We start from the raw sequence: 22517 nt of genomic DNA on the forward strand, positions 1-22517 counted from the left end.
AAGGTGTTTCAAGTCTGGCTTTTAAAGTTTACATTATACTTGTGGGCTTGTGAATCACCAAAACGGTATCTCTTTGTGTGTAGGTGGTTGATTCAGATAATTCTGGAATAGGGTGAAAAAATCAGAGTTCAGACTTACCCCTTCTCCAGCTGTGATAACATTTGCTTCATACCAGAGGGTATCTGAATGTTTTGGATTTATGTTGGTGACTCAGCTAGAATTTTAGATAAACCATTAGAAGCCTCCTTATTCATTGAATCAGAAGTAGCTTAATGGATGGACTTTACAGGCACTCCTAACTTCACTCTATTTTTGAAATGTTTAATAAGATTATATTTGAAATGAGACAGTGTCTTGGAACATATTTGCACACAGCCACATGTACTCTAGCAGATTTGCAGCTTGACTCTTCTCCTGCCAAAATGCAAAATCTCTCCTAGTTTAAGTGGCATCAAGATTTGGCTCCTGATCCTTAAGTGTAAAGCAGCTCGAGAGTTTCTGTCCATTACACCACTCATAGACCCCCTTCAAACTGATGTGCCCTTCTCCTGGCATGCCATAAAGCAGTCGGATCCAGGGCTCATGACTGCACTTAGGATGTTTGCAGACTGGATGTAGCTTACAAAGCAAGGGGGATAGCATGAAGTACCCTTCTAGGAAGGACAGAAATGGGATATGATAACCCTTATTTATAGTTTCACTGTAATTTAAGCATTTGTTTCTATGTATGTACATTCAATGCGAATTTGACTGCTAGAACTGATGCGTAAATTGCACGTACATTAACATGTACATTATTTGCCATCTTTTCCAGCAGGATGTGGAAACCAGTCATCTCAGAACATAATTGTCTGGATGTTGTACAAGAATAGAAAAAAAAATAGCTACTCTAACACAGAGATTTTGTATCTTGCTGCAGAATTTATTACTGACTTTCACTGGTTTGCTCTAGGTCTCTGTTTTTACTTCCCTTTGTACTGTGAAAAAAGAACGATTCATTCTATAGATACTGTTAGTTGCAACACAGGGTTAAAGGCCTGTTTCAAGGATTCATTTTACTCTTATGGATGGAAATCTTAACTCAAATCATATGTTCTTTCCCGGATCTTTTGACTACTACAGTTTGTTGAAGTATTTCCCTTTAATGTGAACAGCCATAAGGTCTTTGCCTTTATGTTGGAGAAATTGCTTCCAATGCCAGGTGATGACTAGTCTAAAGAGAGCAAGATTTGGCTCATATGTTTTATTCCTTTTAACTGAATTGCCTTTTATAAAAGCAGCATTCAACAAATTTATGTACTACAGGAGATACAGTGATCCTAGTTGTCCTTTTGTGCACCAGTGTGAATCAGCTATTCCACAGATGTCAATGGAGATGCTCCAAGTAAAAGCAACAGTAAAAGGGAATGTGGCCTTTAGTTTTAGGAGAAAATTAAATTATGTGTTCCATGGGGCGGCCAGAGAGCACAGTTGCAACATGCTTGTGGTACTCACCAACATCAGGAACTCTTTTGCTTCTTTGTTTTGTAGAGCATTTTATATTTAAAGCGATAATGATTTTAAGCTTATGAACAAGTAGAATGTGATCGCTTTCTAAATACAGTTTCTGACATTTAAAAACACTGCAATCCAATACATTAGTTCTCAGTGATTTGGCACTGTTGGCATTTGGTAAGAGCATGAGGAGAGGAGAGGAGAGGAGAGGAGAGGAGAGGAGAGGAGAGGAGAGGAGAGGAGAGGAGAGGAGAGGAGAGGAGAGGAGAGGAGAGGAGAGGAGATGATGAGTTCCCAAAGCACAAAATAATCATCAAATAATTTCCCTTCTGATACAGACTAGGCTGCCCAAATGAAAATACTACCAGAAATACAATCCCAAAAGAGCCTTTTAGGTATAGATCTATTAAAGGTTCAAAATGTGTCAAGATGGCATAGAAGATATAATAGAGAAGAATCTGGTCCAGTTTTTGAAGTCCTTTATGATCAGAGTATTAAAAAAATAAGGAAAGACTCCTAGAGTCGCTGAGCTGATTAGAACAATTCCAGGGAAATCAGATCCTTTCCATTAACTTAATCCAGAACAAGCACTGCTTGTGCAAAGCAGACTTGATGTATTTAATGATCACTTTTTTTCCAATTTCTTAGGAAACATCTCTTTGTTGTCCACAGTGATTCATTTGCACTGCTGTATGTTTTGTATAGACCTACTTCTTAACTCCTGTTACTGTTCTGTCTTCAGAATTTAAGTTTCTTATGGCTTGATTCTGGTCTTTGATCAGGTTATGCATCCCTTCAAAGAATGGAGCAATATATGTAGTGAAAAGAACCCCGAAGTCTTCTGTGGAATTTCTATTGATGACAAGATTACTTTGTTTTCTTTTAGAAATTTTGTTGGATAAATACACTTGTTTCACTTACTTATTTGGAAAAAATTCAGAAGGGCAACAGAGTCTAGACCATGCTTTTGACAAGAAAGGTTGGACCAGATGATCCTTGAGGTTCCTTCCAACCTGCTATTCTATAATTCTATGATTCTATAAATGAAAAATAACACCGTTCACATGTAGCCCATTAAGCTTCTATTTTCCCACATTCTTTGTGGAACTAGCTTATCAACTCACATTTCAGCTGCGTAATATGATTCAGCTTCGTACTACCAACAATGCTTGCAAGTCTCTTCAGATGCTCATACAGGCCATAGGGAAGCTTCAGTCAAGTTATGATTTACATAGCTTTTCATTACTCCTTATATGTATATGCAAGATTCGACACTCTGGGGCATCATATGCATGACTGAGATATCTTCAGGAAGACTGGATTCATGATTGAATGATCAGATTATTTACATGATTTGTTTACAGATTTTAAATTACAAAATATGCTCTTGAGGCTATTCTTCATTTAAAAGGTAATCCTGGCATAATTTCATTTTATTTTCATGCCATCTATCTAGTCCCAGAGAATATACCTCAGAGAATGCAGGTGGAAATACGTAGCTGTGAAAACATGTGTTCGTTGCACGGCCTCCAGCTACTTCAGCACTGGCTGTCAAGAATATGAAAAGGCATGTTGCAATTTTTATTTAGATGGAAACATGGCATAATCTATATGCCATATTATAGGTGAAAGAGCTTTAAAACTGGCTTGCACCAGTCAGTCATGCTACAATAGAAATAGCTGTTTGTTTGTTTGTTTTTGAAAAGCAGGTACGTTTAAGAAACAAAACTGAAGATATTCAGTACGAGATACTAAATGTAACATACTAACAAGGCAAATTACATTATAGTAGATTTTGTTATTCTGGATCATATCACCGTGCACACAGAAGACACTGTTTTCGGAATACACATTGAACTGTATTTATCAACTTCTAAATTAATCTGACACTTTGTCAATCAATAACTGAAAATCGTGAGATATTTTGTATTTGTTGCAGCCCTTTTTCACTTTTATGGCTTTGAATAACTCATCCTTCTCTGGGTTAAGTTAATGTCTGAGTTCTTTGGTCAGCAGCTTTTCTTCCTAGTATCAGCATGCTGGCCCCAGTACTGGAGATACTACATACCAGCATAGACCATGCTCTAGTATGATATATGCTCTAGCACTGTCTAAACCTGAAAGAGTAAGCCTCTCCAAACAATGTATGACAGTATCAGAAATCACTTTAAAAAGAGTGATATATCACAGAAGCAATATGTTGTTTAAAAGGGAAGCAAATTTCAAATTACGTACTCGCTATGGTTCAGAACTAGTCTCAAGTCCAATGAACTAGTATATGTACATTAACATATACATAAAACCCCCTAAACAGTTAGTAAAAAATTGTTTTAGTTAAGCTTTCATTGCCATGAGGAAAAATGGGATTTATCTTGTTGCAAATTTAGGCCTCAATGCAGCAAAGATTTACAGATCTTAGTAGGACTGTTTTATACAAGGAGTGTTCCCCAGGAGTTGAACTGAACATAGCACTTAGTTAAGATCCTGCAGTGGTCCTTGCGGAAGTAAGGCTTAAGTCTTTTATTATGCTTGGAGACAGCAGTGTATGAGTTACAAATTAATTACAATAGTAATTGTGAGAACAGTTCTACATGCAGTGCAACTATATTATTCCTCACGTCTAAAGATACAACATCTTAAATAAACATGATCAGCAAACAACAAGAAAGGAAGCGGTGGCTTGAGGAGATGATCTGTTCAAGGTCAGTGCAGCAGGCCAGCAGAAGACCCTAAACTAGAATTTAGGAGATATGCATTTAATGTTGCTTCTTGTCCAGGAAGCCACTCATTCTTGCCAATCAGATCTTGAAATTTAAACAAAATTTTAAAATGCCATGTTGAGAAGGAGAGAGATTTGGGGTTTTTTTATCTCTATGATGACCAAAAGTATTCAGGTATTAATAGTCCTCCTGTTGGTAGAGCACTTAGTCAGCTGAGAATGTTGCTCCTGCTTGCATTATATGAAGATTTATTTAGTGATTCTTCACCTTTGATTTTAGAAGATGTAGAGGATCTTTTGATCAATGGCAGCCTTTATCTGTCATGGGTTTTTGTTTGTTTGTTTTATGGGGCCACAGGAAAACATGGTCTGATGTGTATTATGTGTATGAATCAGTACCATGTAGGGTCATTTTAAAAGTGATTTTCATTTGACAGCAAAGAAGTACCAGATTTTTCCCTTTCACTGTAGTTTATATTTGTCTAATATTTTCAATTAGATGTGGCTAAACATTATGATACAAAATATTTAGGGTCAAATTCAAACAAGTATCTTATGTATAACTAAAGAAAACTTAATTCTTCTTTTTCTTTTAGATAAATTGTACTTTTTTTTTTTTTTTTTTGTCTGTGCCACCTGAAACCATAATGAATTCCTCCTGTACATTTAAGTGGCCTTTTCGTGTTGTTACTTATTTGAAATAAAGAGGTGTTCAAATGTCTCATTCAGGACTGGGTCCTGATTCTGTGATTCTGTTCTGTCAGGTCAGTGTGCATGGATGTAGTCCGAAATGTTTATATGCTGCATACAATACAACACTGAAGTGCTTTAGTGTCTGAGCTATGCTGTTTACCATGGCAGCTCAGAGGATCCCTGTGGGTCCCTGACCCCTTCCTGAGGATTAACCCTAAATGTTCCTGTGCACTTTACATCTATATTCTATTCATTTCCTATTTCCCCATTTAAGTCAAGGAAAGTACTTGCAGGATTGAATCAGTAATAAAGGTGGAACTCGTGCAAAAGAAACATATAATATGGTGTAAGACCCTGGTTCTATGAAGCATTTAAATTTGGTTTCAAAGGTAATGCTTTTCTGGTTGCCGTTTTCAGTCATGGTTCTGTAGCAGGTATTATTGTATTCATACCCTAAAAAGGAAACAATGGAGAAACAAAGCAAACATGTAACGTGCAAGTTAAAGTCAGTAAATAAATACATGAATAAATACTACTACTACTACTACTACTACTAAGAAGAAGAAGAAGAAGAAGTGTAACAACACCACCACCAACCATACACAATCCTACAGTATTTTATCAGACATTTACTTCTATGTACATTTAAAACCAGTATGGAATAAATCATTTGAAAGGATCATAGGGTCTGCATTTTTCAATTCCTTTACAAAGTAATGATACTAGGGTTTTGTTGGTTTTCCATCCACCTAGAAGCAATGTCTATGCTTTCGTCCTGTTGGTAGAGGAATGCCATGTGTGTGTTGTCATATTCCAGGATCATTTGCTAGCAAAAAAACTTGTGTTATTGGGTCTGTGTGTAATAGCTGTAAATGAGTGTGTGCAGATGTGTCATGTAGTCTCTACAGACAACTGACAGAGCAACAGACGTCATGAGCTTAACTGAATGTGTATAAAGATTAAATTTTATGTCTGATACAAAAGAGTACTCTTGAGGACAAATTTCAGGAAGGTCTAAGCCATCAGATTAAGGAGCAGGGAAAACAGAGATAGTCTGCATAAAATGCTCAAACTTGGAGAGGCATTATTTCTGGCTGAGTTGCTTGTGTGCAGGCAATCCATCTCAAGATGTGTTTCCCGGTGTTAGGAATGAGACCTGCTTCCTGACAGGCTGCAGTGGGGACATTTTGGCAGAAGGAACTTTCTGTCTTACAAATACTCCTCATGGATAGAAAACAGAGCAAGGAGACACTAGGCAGTTTTACTTAAATGATGCTTCACATTCCTACAACAATGTTTCTGGGCTGGCACAATCAGTCCTATACATGTGCTGCAGCTTCTGGATTGACTTAACTCAGCCTGAGACAAGTGAATCAGTAACTGGTCTAACTGAAACCCATCAGGCTTTGGCACACTTCCCTTTGGTTTCAGGGTTATTCTGCAGTCAGATCTACTCACCAACCCATTTTACCCTGAAACCACACAAATAATAAAGCTGATGCTAAGAAAGCTGCAGGGCATGCAAAGCAGAAGAACCATTCTCTGCAGTAGCACCAGTATTACTTCAGTCTAACCTGACCATGAAACTGCACACACTTTTGTGGATAAAATTCTTAGTTTTATCCTTTATTCTATCTGCCTGTTTTTTACAAAATGCCTAGAAACCTATCCTGTGAACCTCCATTTCTCTGATGTGGTAGGTGAGGAGGAAGGTGACTGCTGTAGTGGCCCTTTGTCTGTGGAATCTGAAGGTAACATTAAAAGAAGCCTTGGGTCTGTCCATTTTTATTTGTCACACTGATTTATTTTTCTTAGCATTTTAGTTCTATAGATTAAAAGCCTAAATATGGTGGTGTTTTTTCTTTCAGAGTTGCTATATTTGGTAAGAACTCACAGGGAGCATGTCTTCTGTCCTAATAAACTTAATTCAGTAATATACAGTGGGGTTGGTTTAAGATGTATTTTATACACAGAAATGTTCCTATTAGATAGTCAACAGTATATGGATGGAAAAAAAGATTTTAGCATCTTCTTGTCTGTATAGCACCTAGCCTTTTCTTTTATTGCCATAAGAAAATTCTGGAATCTTTGTTTTTATTGTGTATTGTATATGGCAAGTTTAGTTTATTAACAAGGAGATGTTGTTTTCTAACACCACGTGCAATTTTCTAATACTAGGATTACTGAAAGGGACAGAAAAGTAATAGGTATTTCTTTTCTGTTTCTCTGCTTGTGTTTCACACTTGACAGCACTCCATGCATAGTTCATTCAGCCATTCCCCTGGGTAGCAAATCAATAAGCCAGTTTCCTTTGCCATTTGAGTCTTTTACTCAACAACAGATGAAAAGAAAAGCATTTCAGAGCATAGGAAAACTTGCATATAAGCTCACAAACATTGACAGGAAGACTCAAAGGCAGATGAACTACAAGAAATTACAGCTCTCTAGAAGCCACACACTAGGCACATGCAGAATACAAGGCAGAGGCGGTGGTGGTATCTGCCCATTACCCTACCTTCCCACTACAGGTATAGTTCATGGTTTAATGCATTTTGGAGAGGTGAACCCAAGTCACATGTTTGTTAATAAAACTGGTGGAATACTTGCTGATTTTTAAAAGTAGTTTTAATATGAAGTCCCGCCTGCTGTCTTCACTTTCTCTCATGTCTTCATGTTTGTGATACCACTGTGTTTGTCACATTACACCCAGTGCAATTGCAGGTAAACGTGTAGAACCCTAAAGGAGGAACTGTCTTCCTGTTCTTTGTTCTTTAGTGGCTATTAATATGTAGTGTAACAAAGTTATGATATCACTTTCAGTCCTTGATGTCACTGCACTAAAAGTATCATTGATAATGATAATAAACATGGTAAACTCCTACTGTTTATAGAATCTGATTCCAAAAAAAAGACTTCACAAGATGGTTTATCCATTTGCCCCAAGACAAATCAATCATCTTTAAACAGATGTTTTTCTGATGTTTTCTTAAAAGCCATGGATGCTGCAGATTCCACCATCACCCAAGGCAGTCCTTTCTAATGCTTCACTTTTCCCCTATTCAGGAATTTTTCCACTCAGGAAAGTGAATCTTGCTTATGGAACTTCCTACACCAGCTTCACTTCTTCTCACCCTGATCTTCACTCACAGTCTTTGCGTGTGGAGCACAGGCAGCTTTACACTATTGCAGAGAAGCACTCATGGCCCATGCTCCAGGAGGGAATCAAGGAGAAAAGATGCAGCGATCTTTGGGTGGACACAGGGCCTGTTGCAACCCCTTCCGAAACAAGCCATTTCATATGTTTCCCCCTGTTGCCACCTCTAATAAGGCACTGCCTTCTGAAATTAAGTGCATGCGTGAGTGTCGCTATTTTTATTTTTCCCTTCTACGGGGAAAGAGGGTCTTCCTTCTATAGAGGCTTCCCATCCTTGCCCGCGGCGGGGGGCGGGGGGGGTGTGGCAGTTCTGTGCATCCCCCTCGCCGGCTCTGGCCGCTGCCTGCGGCGGGGCTCGCCCTCCCCGCACTCCCACGCCTTCAATTATTGATGGTGGCGGCCGCCGCCCGCGCCGCGCCTCCGCGCCTCCCTCCGCGCCGCGCAGCGCCGCGCCTCCGCGCCTCGCTCGCCCGCCCGCTCCCCCTCTCTCTCGCCGGCACTGCAGCAGAGGCTTCACCGCAACGCGAAGCCCACACAGCCACTCCTGTCCGCCCCTCCTCCGGTCTGTCACGCTTGGCGGCTCCCCCGGCAGCTCCGAGCAGGCGGCAGCGGGAGCGCAGGGAGCCGGGAGGCAGCCGGGAGGGAACCGGGAGCGCCCCGCAGCCCGGCCGCGCCGCGGATCTCCGCCGCCTGCCCCACCGGTAAGTGACGCTCCGGGCAGTCAGGCGGCCGCTGCTGCTCCTGGGCAACTTTTCCCTTCTTATTTTTTTTTTTTTTTCCTTTTCTTTTTGCGTGTTTGGGGCAGAGGGGGACTTCAACTTTTCGACGGGACTTACGGTTTGCTCGCCGGGGAGCGGGGAGAGCTCTCTTCGGGGCATGTCGAGCGGGGTTCCCTCGTATGTCGGCGGTGAACGGCAGCAGTCTTTGCTCGGCTGCTGCTCACTCCACTTCTATCCAGAGCTCGCTCGCTCTTCTGCGCAGACAGAGCAGGTTGCACAGCTCCGAGGCGGCGTGAGCGTCTAATCTCTGCTTTTGAAGCTCGGTGGCACATTCAGGCTGGCAGAACTTTTGCACGCTAGGGGAGCAAAAAACCAGGGGTGTTGAGGTTCGCAGACTCCAGATGTTTGAAGAAAACGAGCTTGCAGATGTCCTAGCGGTAAGGATGGCGTGGAAAAGCAAAGATGCAGGAAGAGTGTCGAGTTTTTCCAGCTCCTTAGGGGACAGACAATTTCTAAGATGTGTTTAGAAGGGAGCAGACAGAGTTTCAGACACTGCAACAGAAAAGAAAAAGAAAGAAAATGAACAATTTAGGTGCTTTTGAAAACTGTGTTGCTTTTCTCCGTGTAGGTTGCCTTCAAGGATTGTAACTCACATTGACTACTTTGGGAGAATAGTTTAGCCTTCATGACCCATGAGGGGGAGGGAGGACTCCCTTCCTTACAGCTTCAGGAAAGGACTTTTCCAAGACACACGAAGCTACTGCTTTCCTTGTGCTTCGGGGATTTAGATCCCGAGATGCCTCTGTCAGTATAGCCAGGGGGAACCATGGAGAGGTCACGGTGGGGAAAATTATAGTCCAAGTGCCAGAGCTGGGAAGAGCCATGGGATGGTGAGGTTTTTTGAGTCAACCCCCATCTGATTTAAAGGGGATTGCAGGGCAAAAGAGCCTGAGGGATGCAAAGAGGCAGAGGAGCTGCTCTGGCAGTCCTGAGTGGGGGCAGGACAGCCCAGGGACCTGAGGGCTGGGTGACATGGGCGTGATTGAGCACGGAGGTCACTGATGAGTCTTGGGAGCCTAATCCTGCAAAGCACTGTGGGTGCAGTGCGAGTGGGGGGCGAGGGTGGAAGCTGAGTCACGCTGGCTGGGGCGGCAAGGCACATCTGTACAAAAAGGGGGGGGGGGGGCCGGGGAGAGAAGGAAGAGATGAGGAAGAAGCATACAAAGATAGGCAGGGAGGAGGGAAATCGTCTCATCGAAAGATGCTGAGATCATCCCGAGGCTCCTCCGTGATTGATAGTATCCTGCTCTCCTTCCCGTAAAGGATTAGGAGGCTGATGAGTGTATCTCCGATGGAGGCGGGGGGCAGATTGCAGAGGTTAGTACAACACAAGGGAAGCCTACTCAGACAAACACAATTGGTACTGCTGGTACTTGGGCTGCATTGCACTGCAGTGCAGGGAGCTCACAGCAACTTCTGCCTTAGGAGAGAGGGAGACGCTGAATTGATCTGTAGAGGTGGTACGAACTATGTCAAAAATTACTGCTTTGCGAGGGAATTGCAGATAGAACTGGAAGCAGAGGAGATTTTGGAAGGAACTTCCTGATGAATTTACAATTAACCACAAAGTATTTTAGGGGAAAAAAACTCAACACCCAAACCAAATGAAGTTCTTAGGTTAGAGTAACTGTAAATCTTACACGTCTGTTGGACGTTGTTTTCCTCCGAGTTCTCTGTGGTAAAGAGCCATGTTTTAACTACGCCATATGTCTTCCTGAATTATTGAAGTATTCAATATATATTCAAAGAATATTCAATGGATCTTCTTTTCGTGGATTGAAGTCCCTGTGGGAATGAAAACTACCATTGCACTGGTTTGTGCAATATTTGTAATTTTACTTGTAATTAAACATTTATCCAGCATTTTCATAAAGAACATGACACCATAGTAAAACGGAGACCCCATTCCTTTTCTTTCACCTAGCGATTTTCTCCAATTTTACTGAATGATAACGTGCATTAAATCTTACTGTTTTGGTGCTTTTGTTTGTTTGTTTGTTTGTTTGTTTTTAAATCTGTTTCCGTAATGTGAAAGCGAGAATCATTGTTTTTCTGTATTCCAAAGAGATGCAGAATTGGCTAAAATATAGTAAGTTCCAAGTGGACTTTTATTTATATTTGGAGGAAAGCTTTGTGTAGGCCAAATATTGACAAAAAGAGAGTGTCAGTTGAAATTATTGACACACATTGAGCCTCCAAATATCTTCAACTGATATTCAAAGAAAAAGAAGAAAGAATTGTTTAACATTTATGTTTCTGAAGCTGTATTCCTGCTGCTTATTCAATAAAGATGACCCTAGTATCAGTCGTACAGACTAGACATAGACTTTCCCTGATGGCAACTCGATGTAAAATCACGTGTCATTGCATTTTGGAAAAATATATTTGTATTTGGCCAAATGAGATCAAATCAATTGTTTTCTGATTATGTATTTGAGAAACCAAATTAATTTTTAATAATAATAAAGCAAAGGTGTAAGGGGTTTTTCCTCAGTTCTGAGCAACATGCAAGAAAGATGTTTGCAACAAAGGAAAATCACGTGAAGCGTTCAGTTATGTTTGCAAAACATGTTGTTACCTCAGGTGACAATCTGAAACCTGTAATCGAGTTTATATGTGCCTGAGTGTAAAGCTTGTATAAGTTGCTCACAGTAACAGCAAATTTTAAATTAATTTTTTTAATTATGTGTTCCAAAGTACAGAGGACAAACATTTATCCACAGCGGTCCTGATTGTCACATTAAAATCAGTGTGAATTGTATTTTAGATTTCAGTGGGAACCAGAATGATCCAGCTATGTAATTATCTAGGGGTTTTTGTATAAAAATATTACTAATGAAGGTATTTCACATTCTCAGTCATATAGTTGTTTCAGCATCACAGGCAGATCACTTAGGCTGTATGTTGCTGTGAATCATTGCAACCCATTTGCATCACAGAATGCATATCAATGCTTGTTTAAACAAAAGCTCATCAATTAGATTAAATGTGTTTGCAAACCTGTGATAGAGAACCCGCAGCTGCTGCCACCGCCTTGCTATTATGTAGTGCATAGTGTTTTCCTGTTAAAACAGGATGGAATCCTTTTTAAAATGATTCACAGGTCTAGATTCAGAGCTTGTCTTCTTTAAGTGTTTGTAAGCAGTAAAACAAATCAGTTGAAAGTATGCTCAGAGTATTGACACTGGGAAGAAAAACGTAGTTAAATTTTTATTTTAAATTAGCAAACCCTTTCAGTTTTAAATTAAATGTGATATATTCTCTAGTAACTACGTTACAAAGCACGGTAGGCCTTTTTTTTCCATAAAACACTGGTTGATAGCCTCACGGGCTTTTAATTTATCTTTGTGTATTGCTACATGGTTCTTCTAGAGACATTCTAAACATGCAGAGTACCTATTCTTCTGGAAATATATATGTGGCAGGTCTGTGATGTGCTAGTCGGATTTGGTTTCAAATTACCATTTTTATGTCAGTGAGAGATAAGCGCGTGCATTAAATATAATCAAATGCTAATTTCTTTAGTGGGATTATTATTGAAGCTGTTGTCCTCTTATTAAAAAAAACAGAGGAGAGAAAGCAACGCAGAGCATGTCCTTCCCTTCTCTGTGGTTTGAACTCTCAACCACTTTCCCACCCAGAGATGCTAATAAAAGTTTAAATGTTGCAGACATAACAATGAAATTGCTTAAGGTATAATGCAGTATAATACAGAGTAATACAATTAAGATATCACAACATCCTTTCGTTTTTAAGAACGAATTCTTTCCTCTGTTTGTCTGCATTTCCGCTGATCAGCTGCAGACAGTAAAGACTTGCCATGCATCAACAAAACATCAGAGACTTTCATGATCAGGTGGACATTCCATCCAAATATTTCTGATTCAACTAAAAATGCACCACATTGAAAATATGAACAACATCTACTACATAATGTACCTGTTTCAGCACACAAGGCATATAGCTTTATATTGATCTGAGACTCATGAAAAATATGGTGTTGCTGCAGCTTCGTGTTTCCTTGCCAGCAGCAGGATTTTTTTAAGATAAAGCAGCATCCCTGTAGCTGGCGCTCTCCTTCTCAGCGGGTTATTTCTGTGGTTATGGCTGTGTGGGTCTACTTATATGCTTTGTTCTAGGATGGTAGTCTGTGTCTCACAAGCATGACTAGACTTTTTGACTGAAAATTCACGTTCCAATGATACAGCTGGTAGCAGCGTTAAAGCACCCTGCAGGATTTTTTTTCCCTTTAATGATCATACCTTTTTTTTGTATAGGGAAAAGCTTTGTGAAATACGTTATGGAAACTAATTGTTTAGAAATACAGGTAACCATGGAACTGAGAGGTGACTTTGGTCATAGCATCTTATGGGGCATCTGGGTCCTTGAGTGGCACTGTTTTCTGTAAGAGTAACAGTACTAATCTGAAGAAGCTTGTTTTGCAAACTGGATTCCACCCTTCCCCCTATCCCCCACCCTGACCATGGCAGGTTTTGTTTTCATCCGGGAATCCCAGACATTGCTGCAGCCTTTCAAATGAAGCAGTCCTCTGAACTGCTTCTAAGGCTGAGAAATGAATGATTGCTTGGAGCAAGACTTCCAGCTGGAACTCATTGCTCTCTAACATGTAACTTTTTGTTGTTTCCTTTTATCTGCATGGATTCTTGAAATCACATCTCTTGGACAGCTGATGATCTGTCTCACATCCTCGCTGTCTATAAAACCGGGACAAAATATGTATTTATTTTCACAAAAAAGGAACGCACTTGAAAATTCCATCACAAAATACATCCAAGCCCCAAACAATAAAGATAAGATCAACAATGTATTTTTCCATTTCCTGATCATGTTGAAAGCTCTTTGCAGCACACTTGTGATATCTTTCTTGTACACCTATGAAGGCATCAGATACTATCTGGCATTTTCCTTTTTAACTCTCAAGCCAACAAAGTAAAGTGCTTGGTACAGACCATGCAAGATCCTCTAGTGATGGCTTGTTAGAGCTTTTTGGGGGGATTTATGGATCTGTGAATGGTTGGGGTGCTTCTTCATAAGTCATACGAGGCTGGTCCCAAAAGGAAATGTATGACCAAGTGTTACCGTGGTCTCCTATGAGTCTAGAAAATGCATATTCTTGATTTTGCAGAGCAAAATTCTCAGTTTTTACTGAGCTGCGTTTGAGCTGGTTTTAACCAACTTAAAAGAAGATAATTTTAAGTGCAGTAGGTGAAGATAGCAGATGTTAACATTTCACATGTCTTGGCCTCCTGCTTTTCGTATTGGCATGTAGCTAAGCAGTAGACAGTGGCTTTTGCTTTTGGACAGTATTCTTCTCAGTGTCTAGACATCACCTCTCATGAACTCGACTCACTGCCTCCCTTCCTGTGCAACTGGTGCACAGACTGCCACTGATAACTGGATTCACTTACCCTTTTAACATTCTTTCTCAGCATGCAGGAAACACTTTTTGAAAAATTTGAAAAATTATTATCAAATAACTGTTATTTCTTCTCAGCTTTGTTAAAGCTTTGTTAAACAAATAAAGTTCTGTCAATAGGGAGAGTATCAGAGGAAAATGCACTTAATGGTGTGAGACATATAACTAAGAAACCCATTACTGTGCCTGGAAATCTTGTAAGAATGATCTGTTCATTAAAAAAAAAAAAGAAAAAAAAAAAAAAAGCATTAAGGCTTGCAGGAGTCTCTGCTAAGCAGGTGGAGTCTGTCTTTCCCTTGGTATGCCATCTCATCACTGGCTGCTTTAGACATAATGAAGACATTTAAAATAGCTAGTTACTGTTGCAGTCTAGTACACCAATATGATACCCTGAATGAACCACAGACATGCTTGTGGTTATCCTACAGTGTGGACTGTGAGGCAGACAGATTGCCCTCCATTCAAAGCTAACTAGTTTAAAAATTGCAAGAAGGTTTCTGCATACACTGCTGCAATGCAAAAGAATAACGGAATAATGCACATTTGAAGGGACTCCTTGAAGTCATTTCATCCAGTCCCCTTGTAAAATCAGGGCCAACTTTTATAGTTAAATCAGGTTGCTCAGGGCCTTCCCCAGTCGAAGTTTGAATATCTCCAGAGATGGCGACCTGGAAGCTGCTCTATGCAGCTACCCCCATGCTTCACTGGCCTCATCATGAAGAATTTCATGTGTTGGTAAGGGAGGCTAAATTTGACATGACAATCTAGATATAGCTTCACAAGCAGAGGGGAATAAAAAACCACAAGCAGGTAAAACTCTTGCTAATGCATCCCAGGATGTGGTTATCCTTCATTACCACAGGGTACGCTGTGGCGTATAGCAGCATAAGTTAAAATGGGGTCCTTCTGCCATAATACTGGCATTGGTACAGAGACCCTGATTTTTCTTGTAGAGAACATTTCCCATTATCTCTTAAATACTGTGCATGATTTTTGAAGTGTGGTAACCCATGAAAAAGATTTTGAGATATGACTGCCTGTAAACAGCATGAAGATAAATGTCCCACTGAGCTATCAAGTATGATTCGGGGGCTCAGGTGTCAGTTAACAAAGATGTCTTCCAAGGTGGCTTCACCTCATTTGTGAGAGGAGGGACACTGCAGATCACTACAGATCTACATACACACATGTACTGGCTAGTTTAGGTCCCAGTACACACCACTGTAATTCAAATGAGATGAATGGAATTGCATTCAATAGTAATTTGGCTCAGAATCTGTCAGTCTAGCGGTTTTGTTGGAGAAAAAGGGCTATATTAGCCATTAATCTTTCTTCCCTGGTAATTATTTTCTCTTTGATTTAAAATATTCCTAACTACATTGATAAATAAATAAACATTTGACCAGAAAACGTGTGTTCTTCTAAGATTCCATGTATCTGGAGATATGTGAAACTTGTATTTAGATAGAACCTACATGGTTAGCCTTGTCAGATATTGTCATGTTAATTAGCATGTAAAAATTCAGATGGATGTGTTTGTCAGTACCATAAATGAAAAAATCACATGTCTTCTTTGTGGGTGTATACCTAACTTATAAAACCTTATAAAGGTTATAAAAGCATACCTTCAACTTCAAAGAGAGAAAGTTTATTTTCTCTAGGTACCTTTTAATCCTTTTGTAGCTGTTTATTATGCCTAAAAGGACTAAAGTTGAAGATGACCAAAAGAAAAATCACTTTTGAAGGAATTAAAAGCCTTTTCCCATATATTTTATGCATGGCATACTATTTCATATATAGATGCTCTCACAGATTTCCCCCAGATATCTTGTAACTTAGAAGGGTTGTGCACTTGCATGGATCTGAAGTAAAGGCAGAGAGAGGACAGCATGAAAAACCAAAGCTACATATATTGTGGTAGTAATGTCACACAAACGGGTAGGAAAATCAGTGGTATCTCTGCAATCGCGTTCAAATACCTTTTAAAACAAAGTTTAGTTCTAGTTGATGGTATCCCTCAGTTTCGTTTATCATCATGGTCCCATCTAGCCTTATTAGAATTGCTCCTATCAGTTGCATAATTTTACTATTTACGTGTTAAATTCAGAACAAAGCTTTCCTTATAGCATAACCTCTATATGGAATGAGTAGTCAGAAGAATAAATATTTTGTGGTATTCTGGTTTTGTAAAGTTAGTATGCGCAATGTAAACAAGGAACGTATTTGGTTTTGTAAACGTATATATGTACTCATTGCATAAAGAGCAGAAAAATACTAAACCAAATCACACTCTGACTTAAAAAAAAAGGTATACATCTCCTATAAGTGTATGTCATTCAGATTTCTAAATGAGTTTAGGTCACTACATTTGCCTATTGAGGGGCTAGTGCCTATAGGCAACAGCAAGGGTACACGTAAAGTGCATTCTTGGTGTTCTAAACTATTGTATAGATTCCTAAATTTAATATATTCCATAGGGCTTTCCAAGTTGGGTAGGCCAAGACTGATGCAGCAAAAATTCAGCCCAGTTACAGGGAAAACTGGAAAAGCCTTATATGTTAGTCTTTGATAATGTCTTTCGCCCATTTAGCTGGAATGCTAATTCCTTTCCAGTCCTTTTCTTACCTTGAAATGAAGTCCTGAAAAGAAGAAAATCAACTTGCACATGGAGGAGTGAGGATGGTTTTCCTAGAAAACATAAAAAGGTGATCTAAGTGTTAGACTCTATATAGGAACATCTAACAATTGTCTGCTAAAATGAACTCAATTTTGTTTAATTTTTATTTCTTCAAATAAAATTCCATGTTCAGTTCACATCTGAACTTGGGAGAGCCCAAGCACTTATTAATTGTAAAGCTCTTAAAAGTTTTGCTTAGTATGTGGTGCCAAGGATCTGAGCCATCTTCTACTCCATACACATTCCTTAAACTTTGAATATCTAAACAGAAATATTTAGGCTCACATTTATAATCATAAATGTCATGGCCTCACTTTCAGACACCCCAGAAATTATGTCACTAGAAGACATATTCTGGTTGAATGCAGTAGATACCAGTAGTAAAAAAAGAAGATATTAGTATTTGCACACCTTGAACAACCAAACAATAGCAAACTCCCAGAGATAATAGCTGTCAGAGTGGTTCTGCGTATCTGCTCAGAAAAACTACAAGGCAGGGGAAAAAAAAACCACGTAAAAATGCTAACCAATTGTCCAAATATGTTTTAGCAAATGGATGTTTAGAAAACGGGTGTTAATTGCCTAAACCAAGTTCTTGTCAAAGACCATTTATTTATTAGGTCCTATATGGAACAGAATAAAACTTGCTCCTACCTTAAGAATCTTAGCATCTAAAATAAAAATGAACATGACATAAACACCTCGTGTGGCATTTGCTGGAGTTACCGCTTGGCTCTCCACTGTCTGTCCATGACCATGTCTGTCCATGGAGAAAGTAGCCATCCAAGATATAGCACTACCCATTAGTAGTCTAGAAGCCACTGTAATGCTTTGATACTGGACACCTTAGCTCCTCAAGGCAGTTTCATCTGGAGTGACACTTATTTTGGACTAGCTTCCTTTGTAGAAATAAAGAGACTCTTGGAAATTCTCTTTCATTTCATGTTTGTTCAATGTTAAAACAGTGAGCTTTTTCTTCTGTTGTAAAATAGCATTACAGTTTTGATTACAAAAGTGGAACAACCAATAAAAGCAAAACGTTATAAAGGAAGGTACTGAGAATTACTCTGAGACATCTTTTGACTGCAGTAGCTAAGGACCAACTCAAGAGTAACCCACTCAGGGTGTTTTCCTCTATTGCATCAAAGCCATTCTTTGGCTTATCAATCACTTTAGAAAATAATAGTGTACTTCGACTTGTGAAAATTCAGGAAATGTTTCTCAAATCCCTGCCCAGGATTGAAATTCATAAAACTTTTGAATAATGGTTATGTCTCATACTGGCTCACCCTCTTGCCTAGGAAGATGACTGAATTGCCTTCTGTGTGATGTTCACTCTCCCACACAGCATGACAAACTTTCTAAGACTTCATAATAACTTTAAAATGTTAAGTATCATCTTCCTTCTCAATTTTAAAGTTTCAGTTTCATTCCAGCTACAGTTTCATGGCAGAAAACTACCAAAAGTCACAGAATTAATCCCCCCCCCCCCCCCCCCCCCCAGTATTTAGTGAATGTTTATCTTTCACATGGTCTTGGAGCACAATATAGAAGATTCCTTGCTATGACCAGCTGTACAAAATGATTAAGTGGAACAGCACTCCACTGCCATTCTACTTGATTAATCATTTAGTAGATGGGGAAACTGTTTCTTCCTGGGAAATTATGTATCTCTGAGAAGAACAAATTTTCACTGGATAAATTGCTTGCTAATTTCCATATTATAGTAACTAATGAGTATGCTGACTCACTGCTCCGTAGTCCAAAAGAAGAAAGTCTGTTTTCCAGTATTTGAGAATCTATTGCAAACCATCTTCTTTCAGTCTGTTGGTGGTGTGACTGCCCTCTAAAGTAAAGGTTGCTCATAGACATCACCAGAGTAACTTTATTGTGTATATTTGCTGAAATATGAGTAACTCAAGGGTATGACCTGAAATGTGCATGACATCCCGCTTGATGTTTTAAGAGATGTGTGTTGTTCTGGTAAGGACAAGAAGAAAATGTTTGCTAAATGTTCTAGGCTTCCCTAGTGCTTGGTCCATGTACAGTCTTTCAGAATAGCACAACTACAGTCTCCATCCAGTGAAGAAAGACACTGGCACACTGACAGGCTAGCAGGTGGTTGGGGCACATAATGCATAATGAATTTGCTCAGCTGGGAAGAGAAAGCCAAAGAAAGATGCAGGGATCTAATTGCTGTCTTCTGTCATCTAATGACCTCCAGAAGTCCCTTCACACCTTCATTATTCTATAATTCTACTGATATGAGGGACTATGGGTATAGAGACCATGTACTACTGAAAGTTAACAAATCATGGAATTCAGTCTCCCTCTCCTGTGAGTCCTTCTACTCTTGTTAGAATAGTATCTGTCACAAGAGCTTTGGCATATTTTCCTTGAAATTTTCTCATATGGTTTATCTTAAAAATAGTGCAGTCAGATGCACTATTCCATTTTCACCAATATTCTCTGTGGCCAATGTTGTACAGAATCGGATTGTGAGAATTCAAACCGTTCAGAAATGTCACCCCTAAAACACATTTAATGGAGGTTGTTCCCTGCCCCCCACATTGCCCCTCCTGAGGCTGGATTATTTACAGGAGTGCTTTCTTGTAGTTTGTGCACTTAGCTTCTATCCCAGAGAAGGGTAGAGGAATACATTGCTGTTCTTACAAATATTTATATATATCTATATATTTATATAGAGAGATTTTTTAAAAAATCAAATTTATTGCAATAGGGTTGTTTATACAAATTATTTTACTCAAGGGCATAAGTTCTTGACAAATAAGACCACTTCGATGATGAAGTGGAAATCTCATGGCAAATAAGTATTGACAGTGGAAGTCCCTGTCAGGAGACAGGTAGGAAATGGAACTGAGTTACCAATTAAAACTTTTTCAGTCAGATGTTGATGATTCTTTATTAAATATGCAATGTGCTTTTGGGTCCATTTTATTTCTGGTTATTGGTTAAAAACGTATTTTTTTCCTAGTTGGAAGAAATTGTTTTATATTGTACCTCTATACATTAAATAAATGGAAGCCATTATGTATGTCCGTGTTTCAATATCTGTGAACGGGAGTGAGCTACAGGTTCCAATATACTGCCTTCCTCCACTCCTGTGATTGGGAAAACTAATTTCTGTGAGCAGAAGAATCCTTTAATTGGTTGAACTCTATGCTACAATTTTCTTTAAACTATGGCTTTTGATAAAATATTAAATTTACTTTTATTTAATATTCTAAAACAGTGGAAGTAATAATTCTGTGTTGCCTTTGGTGGATTTTCAATTAGGGAGCTATTTAAATTTAATAAAACTTTCTGAGAAAGCGTATGACATAACTTGATACAAAGGTAACTGTTGCTGTACTTCATAAGGGCTCTGTAAACATGTAGAGGTTTTTAAAAAGATCCAAGTAAGTATTAAAGATACAATTAAGAAAACTTGTTACCAGCTGGTTTAACTGCTATAACAGCATGGAATGCAAGGTTTATATACTGTGGCTGAGGAATGTACCACTGAAAGCTGTGGAGGGGTCAGGAGAGGAAGAGCACATATAGTGGACAGAAAAGGTATGCTGATTCAGATTCCTGTGAAATTTTGGATTAAATTAAAAACTGTGTTTCCTTAACAGGAATGTCCCTTGCTCTAGGGCTGCAAGCACTGAACATTGCATCAGCTATACAATCTACAAAACTATTTTCAATGAAAGCTGAGACACACACATTCAAGGAACTAAACACTTAATCAATGTGATGTATATCCTGAGGCCACCACAATGGGATGCTTTTTAAAAGCCAATTGTAAGCTATAATCGAGAACTAATTGGCTGATGAAGCAAGAATTTATTTTCTAAAATTGCTTTGCTTATTAAATTTAAACATTTATGACATCTGATTTTTTTTCTCTATTTTTTTGCTTCAAAAGGAAAATTACTTTTAGAGCTTGGCTGCTGTGTTTTACTGGGACTTAATTTGTTGGTTATTTTGCCTACTTTGGACCTATGCCTCTACACACACGAGTTGTTTCTTCTTATACTCTCTTCAGACTCCACCAGCCACAGAGTAAACAAGAGACCTGTTGGAGCTAACGCCAATTTCCTTCATTAGTTAGCTGGCACTAGTGGCCTACAGATAATTTTTCTGTCCTTGAACCAAAGATATTATCTGATATGAGTCATCTGAGGGCCCCCCTGTGGGTGGGTAACAGGAGTTTTAATGGTTTTTTTGAATAAGTGATAATAACAGGCCAAATCTAAAAAAAAAATGGAAATGCTTATAAATGCCCATTAGTAATAGTTTGGTCCACCTCGTCTGTGGCAGTCAGGGGACATTATTGACGTGGCATTGATTCCCTGATTCACTAATAGTAGCAGTATCATTAGTTACACAAAAAGCACATGAGAACATAGTACCACTGTGCAGGCTTCTGCACTCGATTACCTGCTGAAGAGCCATGATTTGTTTTGTTCAAAGACAATATCAGTAAAGAGCCAGGATGCAAAATAGGGATAATGATTAATCAGGTTGAAGAGAGAAATTCAAAGGAAATTACTTTAGAACACAGCCAGGCTGGGATGGTACCTTATTGACCTTTGCGTCATCAGAGAGCAAGAACATTATTGCTGTGAGTCTAGCAAAGACAATACTAAGTTGGTGAAAAACTTAAGTAATTCTTACCTCTTGGGGAATGTATATTTTTTGGGGATTGAGCCAGTCTGAGGTTAGAATTCAGGAAATTACCAGATACTTTTAATTTTTATTTTGTCATATATATTCTTGACACGTGTTTTGCTTTCCTGATGGTCACATTAAGTGCTCAAAATATTGCTGATATTCCATCTTTTAAGACGTGGAGGTAGCATGAAAAATTAAATAAGGCTGCTGTGTACTGTCTCCTTTAATGGTTTGATTTATCAAATTATATTGAACCTTGGGGGTTAGAAGAAAACCATTAATATGACTTTGTAGCTCCTATGTGCTACAGTCCACATTGCTGTAATAAACAAGTACTTCTTTTAGCAGGAAGACATGTTATAAGAAGCAGGGACTTTTCCATTGTTAAGCACCTATTACTCATTTTTCAATCTGTAAAGAATAATTTTGCCTTTTTACCCATGTTTTTATTCCAGTTGCTTTTCATGAAAACCCTTGTAAAGCGAATTAAGAAAGGAAAGGAATTCATACCTTCATTCTCAGCAAATGGCAGTGGTAATACGTTGTCCTCCTTTCAAAACTGTGAGGTTAAGAGTACTTCTCTGTGTGCTCCAAACCTAAGACACAACCAACTTAGGACTTCTGACACCACACCCTCCAGAAAATGTCTGATTGCTCCTGCTCACATTTTTATATACAATAGAATAGATCCTGCTTTGATAATATTTCTAATATGCTATTTGATTGGCAGCACAGGAAATCAAACCCGTGGCCCATGAGCGCAGCAGCATCACAAAGATTCTGTTCTTTCAGCCTTCTGTCCTTTCAAGGGTTTCTTTTGATGATGTTTTTCTCATTGCATATTCACTCATGATGTAAAAAATGATGAATTGTTACAAATTCAT

This window comes from Leptosomus discolor, chromosome Z, assembly GCF_034619465.1.
Source record: "Leptosomus discolor isolate bLepDis1 chromosome Z, bLepDis1.hap2, whole genome shotgun sequence".
Taxonomy (NCBI): Eukaryota; Metazoa; Chordata; class Aves; order Leptosomiformes; family Leptosomidae; genus Leptosomus; species Leptosomus discolor.